This window comes from Chrysochloris asiatica, unplaced genomic scaffold (genome assembly GCF_000296735.1).
Source record: "Chrysochloris asiatica unplaced genomic scaffold, ChrAsi1.0 scaffold00014, whole genome shotgun sequence".
In the NCBI taxonomy this organism is placed as follows: domain Eukaryota; kingdom Metazoa; phylum Chordata; class Mammalia; order Afrosoricida; family Chrysochloridae; genus Chrysochloris; species Chrysochloris asiatica.
Genome location: NW_006408532.1, coordinates 22,539,976 through 22,545,836, shown reverse-complemented (window position 1 = coordinate 22,545,836; position 5,861 = coordinate 22,539,976). Strand labels below are relative to the sequence as shown.

Genomic DNA, 5,861 nt, shown 5'->3' with positions numbered 1-5,861 from the left:
CTTCACCAACACCACAATGCCTCAGTTCTTCTCCAGTCTTCCTTATTCATTGTCCAGGTTTCATATGCATATGGAGTGATTGAAAGTACCATGGTTTGCATTAAGTGCACAACTATTCTGGTCTTTGGTCATTAATGTCTAATGCATCAAATCTGTTCTTGAGATGATCTCTAAAATTCAGGTGGTATATGTGCAAGTTCATATTTTGGCTCCCATGGATTTGTTTTAATTTTGTTAAGCTTCAGTTGGAACTTGCATATGAGTAATTGATGAGCTGTTCCACAGTCGGTCCCTTGCCTTGTTTTGGCTTTTGGCTGACATTATTTGGCTTCTCCATCATCTCTTCCCACAGATGTAGTACATTTGATTCCCATATATTCCATTTGGTGAGGTCCATGTGTATAGCGTATAGGACATCATGTAAATGTGGTCTTGAAATGTATTCAGTTATTAAATTGTACAAAGTGCCATTCACTCTCCTAGAATGTGGGGGATAATGTGAGGAATAGAGGAATAAGACCAGGCTGCCTCCTATGTAGCTTACATTTCATAGATGACTAAAATATAAACAAGACAATTTGATATAGAGATAATTACTATGATTAAAATAAAATCATGTCGTGGAAGAAATATGAGATTGAGGAGGTAACTCTTGAGATGATATTTGAAGCTCACTTACCACTGATGACCTTCTTGTTCACAAACCCGCCTGCCTGCTGTCCCGCAGAAATGCTCAGATTACCTGCAGTCCATTAACAGATGAGGCCTGTGTCCAGGGTACTGGCTCCTCATTTTACTTGGGCTTATGATAAAGATGTAAAATTTGGTACAGAAGCCAGAGGCCTAATGCTTCAAGGTGCAGGCTTTTAGCCGATGTTATAAAAGTTACTATGGGACCAAAGGGAAGTACGGTGATTATTCAACAGGGTTGGGGAAGTCTCAAAGTAACAAAAAATGATGTGACTGTTGGTACATAAATTGACTTAAATACAAAAATATTGAATTAAATTCATTCAGGATGTGGCCAACAGCACAAATGAAGAGGCTGCGATTGGCACCATCATTGCTACTATATTGGCATGCTCTTTTGCCAAGAAAGGTTTTGAGAATAGCAAAGGCACTAATCCAGTGGAACTCAGGAGAGGTGTAATGTTAGTTGTTGATGCTATAATTGCTGAACCTAGGAAGCCGACTAAACTTGCAACAAGTCCTGAAGAAATTGCTTCGGTTGCTACAATTTCTGCAAATAGAGACCAAGAAATTGGCACCATCCCTTTCTGATGCCATGAAAAAGATTGTAAGAAAGGGTGTCATCACAGTAAACAATGGAAAAACCTTGAATGGTGAGTCAGAAATTATTGAAGACATGAAATTTGACCAAGGTTATATTTCACCATGCTTTATTGATACATCAAAAGGTCAAAAATGTGAATTCCAGGATGCCTATGTTCTATTGAGTGAAAAGAAAATTTCTAGTGTCCAGTCTATTGTAGCTGCTCTTGAAATTGCCAGTGCTCAAATAAGTCTTTGGTCAGAATTGCTGAGATATTGATGGAGAAGTTCTAAGTACTCTCATTGTGAATAGGCTAAAAGTTAGTCTTCAGGTTGTAGTAGTCAAAGCTCCTGGTTTTGGCGACAATAGAAAGAATCAGCTTAAAGATATGGTAATTGCCACAAGTGGTGTAGGATTTGGAGAAGAGGGATTAATTAACACTGAACCTTGAAGATGTTCAGCCTCATGACTTAGGGAGGCCATTGTGACCAAAGATCATGTCATACTATTGAAGAGAAATGATGACAAAGCTCAAATTGAAAAAAAAAAAAATGTATTCAAGAAATCACTGAGCAGTTAGACACAACTGTTATTGTTATTAAGTGCTGTGGAGTCAGTTCTGATTCATAGTGAGCCTTGTTTCCAAGGAGCGGCTGGTGAGCTTAAACCACCAACCTTGTGGTTCAAACCAACTTTGCATTCTAGTGCATTAACTCCAGGCATCACAATTAGTTAATGTGAAAAGGAAAAGCTGAATGAATGACTGGAAAACCTTTCAGATGGAGTTGTTGCTGTTGTTAAGTGCTGTTGCCGGTTACAACTCACAGTAACTCTGTTTAGGATTTCCAAAGAGCAGTTGATGCTGACCTTGTGATTTTCGGTCCAGTGCTGATCCTACAATGCCACACCAGGAGTCAGTGGGCAGGTGATGTGGAAGTGAATGAAAAGAAAGACACTTATAGATGTCCTCAATGCAACACGGCCTGCTGTTGAAGAAGGCATTGTTCTTGGATGTGGCTGTGCTCTGCATCAGTGCATTCCAGTCTTGGACTCACTAAGTCTATCAAATGTAGATAAAAAAGTTGATGTAGAAATTATTAAAAGAACACTCCAAATTCCTGCAATGACTATTGCTAAGAATGCAGGTGTTGAAGGATTGTGGATAGTTGAGAAAATTATGCAGAGTTTCTCAGAAGTTACTTATGATGCTGTGCTTGGAGATTTTGTCAATATAGTAAAAAATAATCCATCCAGCCAAGGTTGTAAGAGCTGGTTCATTGGATGCTGCTGAAATGGCCTTTCTGTCAACCACAGCAGAAGTTGTAGTCACAGAAATTCCTAAAGTAGAGAAGGACCCTGGCATGGGCAGACTAGGCAGAATGGGAGGAGGTACGGAAAGTGGCATATTCTAATTCCTAGAATAGCATTTTACCATTTATCAGTGAACTGTGACAGGAAGCTGAAGGCAGTGTTCCTCACCAATAACTTTAGAGAAGTCATTTAAAGAGAAGAAAATGTCTGAAGCAAAAGCTGGCTGTTGTTTTATGAAAATCACTTATTTTCCAATTGCCATCAGTTTTTGGTTTCAGTTGGCAATGCAGCAGTTTACTGCTGCCATTGTCCATGCCTATAGATCATTCATTTTGTATTTTTAATGAACACACATTTGTACATTCCTGATACTGGGTGCAAGAGCCGTTACCAATGTACTGCTTTCAATGTGTACCACTGAGGCAGTTTTACTACTATTCTGTTAAAATCAGGATTTTAGTGCTGGCCATCACTAGATGAGAAGTGAAGAAGCAGCCTTTCTGTGGAGAGTAAGAATAATTATGTATAAAGTAGAGAAATAACCAATTGTGTGAGTATTGTGTAATAAAAACTTGTTTAAAGTAAAAACACAAAAACAAAGAAGATGATATTTGAAATGGCCATAATGCTTCAGATATGCAAAGATCCAAATCAGAAATTATTTTGGCTTACAGGCATTCCTTGGATTATCAACTGAGTTCCATTCCTAAATTTGTCTTTAAGTTGAATTTGTATGTAACAAGGAACTGTCAGGTATGGGTTGATTACCATCAGTTAGTCATAGACTTGCCTTAGTATATAGTATATTTTTCTATGCATAAAAAAATTAAAGACTTGCAGATACACTAAAACATCTCTGACACAGTAATACAGTAATAATAACAATGTCTTGATATGCATCACAAATTAACTTCCATTTGTTATTATGAATCATGATAGGTACTCACATTTTAATATAATAAGGTTTCTAGGGATTGGATTGTAACTATAGGTTGTAAGGATGTTGGATGTTCATAGCCTGGGGACCACTTGTATTAGAGGAATATAAAGGAGGATGCTGTTTAGTGAGTGAAGAGGAAGTGTAGGAGAGGAGGTCAGAGAGGTTTGATAGAATGTGATTTGAATTTTGTTTTATGTGATGGGAAGCTTTGGGAGAGAAGGGCTTGTGTATGGAAGTGATATGGCCTGCTGAGACCAATTGAGTTGTTGAAAAGAGACTGGACTTCAGTGAGCAAGAATGGAATCAGGTAAACAAAAACAGTGGTTTTGGACTCAGGTGGTAGCAGTAGGCAGAGAGAAAAGTAGGTGAATTAAAGATATGTTTTAGAGTTACAGCCAGTGAGACTTGATGATAGATGGATGGTGGAGGCAATAAGGACGTCCCTAAGTTTTCAGCTTAATTAGTTTGATGGTTTGGGGTGCCATTTACTGGGATGGGGAAGATAAAGACAAGAACAGGCTTGGAAGTATGGCAAGACCTGGGGACTCTTGGACCCAGAGTCAGTGACATAGCCACAGAGGACTAGAGTGGAGAGTGAAGCGTCCAGCTGATAAGAAGAGAGGGCATATGCATAAGAACACCCACACTTGCAGATAATACCCGCTTGACCTGGCTTCAATGACTGGATGATCAGAGCTCAACCAGAAGAAAGAAGAGGAAAAAAAGAGTAATCTGATACAATTTGATGAACTTGACCTACACCTAAGGAAGCAGTAGCTCAAAAGAGGGAACAAATCCTTACAGCAAGAATCATTCCCACCCCATGCACACACAGAGTAGACAGAGATGGGCAACTTGGACATTGGCTATCCAAAATGGGGGACTACAAAGGCAAGAAGTGATTGGCTTACAAGCTTTCAAGAGGGAACCTAGATCCAGAGGACCTGGAGGAAGACAGAATCTCCAGTGAGTAGTATCCTATCTGTCTAGGCAGAGCTGATGAAATGAAATGCAGACGGGTCTCTTGTCATACAGTAGTGAATAATTGTTATCAGGACTGATTGTGAGGGTTGGAAATGTAAAGGTAGACGTTTTATAGCAAGGAGGGGAGTAATTAACTTTGCAGTCTAGGAGCGGAGGTCCCTAGGACTATCAAGGGAAAAGAGTGGAGAGCAGAACCCTACCCAGAGAAGCAGTGATGCCTGATGGAGGCAGAGATGATGATGTGGAGCGATGGAGCTGCTGGAGACTTTAGATCCAGAGAGGGAGAGCGACTTTGTGCTGAAGACCCGGGGAGTGTGGGGGGCAAGGTTGCAGGGTATATCCTTTAGTTGGCTGATGATGCATGGAGGGGATTGTAACCATGGCAATGAAATGATATACAATAGAATGAATGTAAAACGAATGTACTCCCATGTAAACTATCACATAATTCACAATAAAACATTAAAAAAAAAAGAACAGGCTTGGAAATGTTAGAAATTAATAGCTCTGTTCTGGACACTTTAAGTTCAAGACATAATACTGTTTTTATAGTTGTCAATTTTGATCTCAGTGAGCTATATGGCGATTCACTGGAGAAAGCTCATCTGTTAAATTTTTTTGTGGCAAAAGAGATTATTGACGAGACTGAAAAAGATGGCTTAAATCTCAAAGAGCACAGTCTGCAAGCATACCTTCTATTCTAATAAGTACAGTGGCTCCAACAAGGGAGCTTACAAGAAACTCCCATAATTCCCTTTGGGTCATTGTGACTCCCTCAGAACAATTTTACTCAGGAAAAGAAAATCAAGACATTTGCTTAAAGCATATTGCACATTATTTTCAGAATGAATCAGTCAAAGCTGCATTTATTTTCTTGAAAGCTGTATATGGAAATGAGAATTTTCAAGTAATATGAATGGTACTTTTCTGCACCAGCACCTAGGGCATCCTCACTCTTAACATGTTTCTTTAGATGCTAGTTTAATACTAATTCCTATAGACTTTTAAAGATAGAGAAAAATTTCTGTATATCCAAGTAAATTATATTCTTTTTCTTTACATTACATAGATTAAAAATTTTTTTTTTTCTTGAAGGGACTATTCATACTTGCAACTCTAAAATTTTCAAATACTGAAGTCTAAACTAAAAGTGCTTCTTGAACAGAAGCATAAGATATCCAATAGAGAAAGAATATTCACTGAATGGTAAATAGTTGATACTTCTTAAATATTTTTGTCTTCTTAAATCTAAAAAATTCTCAAATTTTGCAATTTAAATTTATTTTAGAATTATTTTATTATTGTAGATGGATATTAACATGCACATGCATACCCCTGGTTACTTTGAAAAGC

At 38.2% G+C, this 5,861-nt stretch overlaps 1 pseudogene; it reads left to right on the top strand.

Annotated features, from left to right (window-relative positions):
• Window positions 1–729: 729 nt before the first annotated feature.
• Window positions 730–2,685, top strand: LOC102811687 (annotated as a pseudogene).
• Window positions 2,686–5,861: the final 3,176 nt, after the last annotated feature.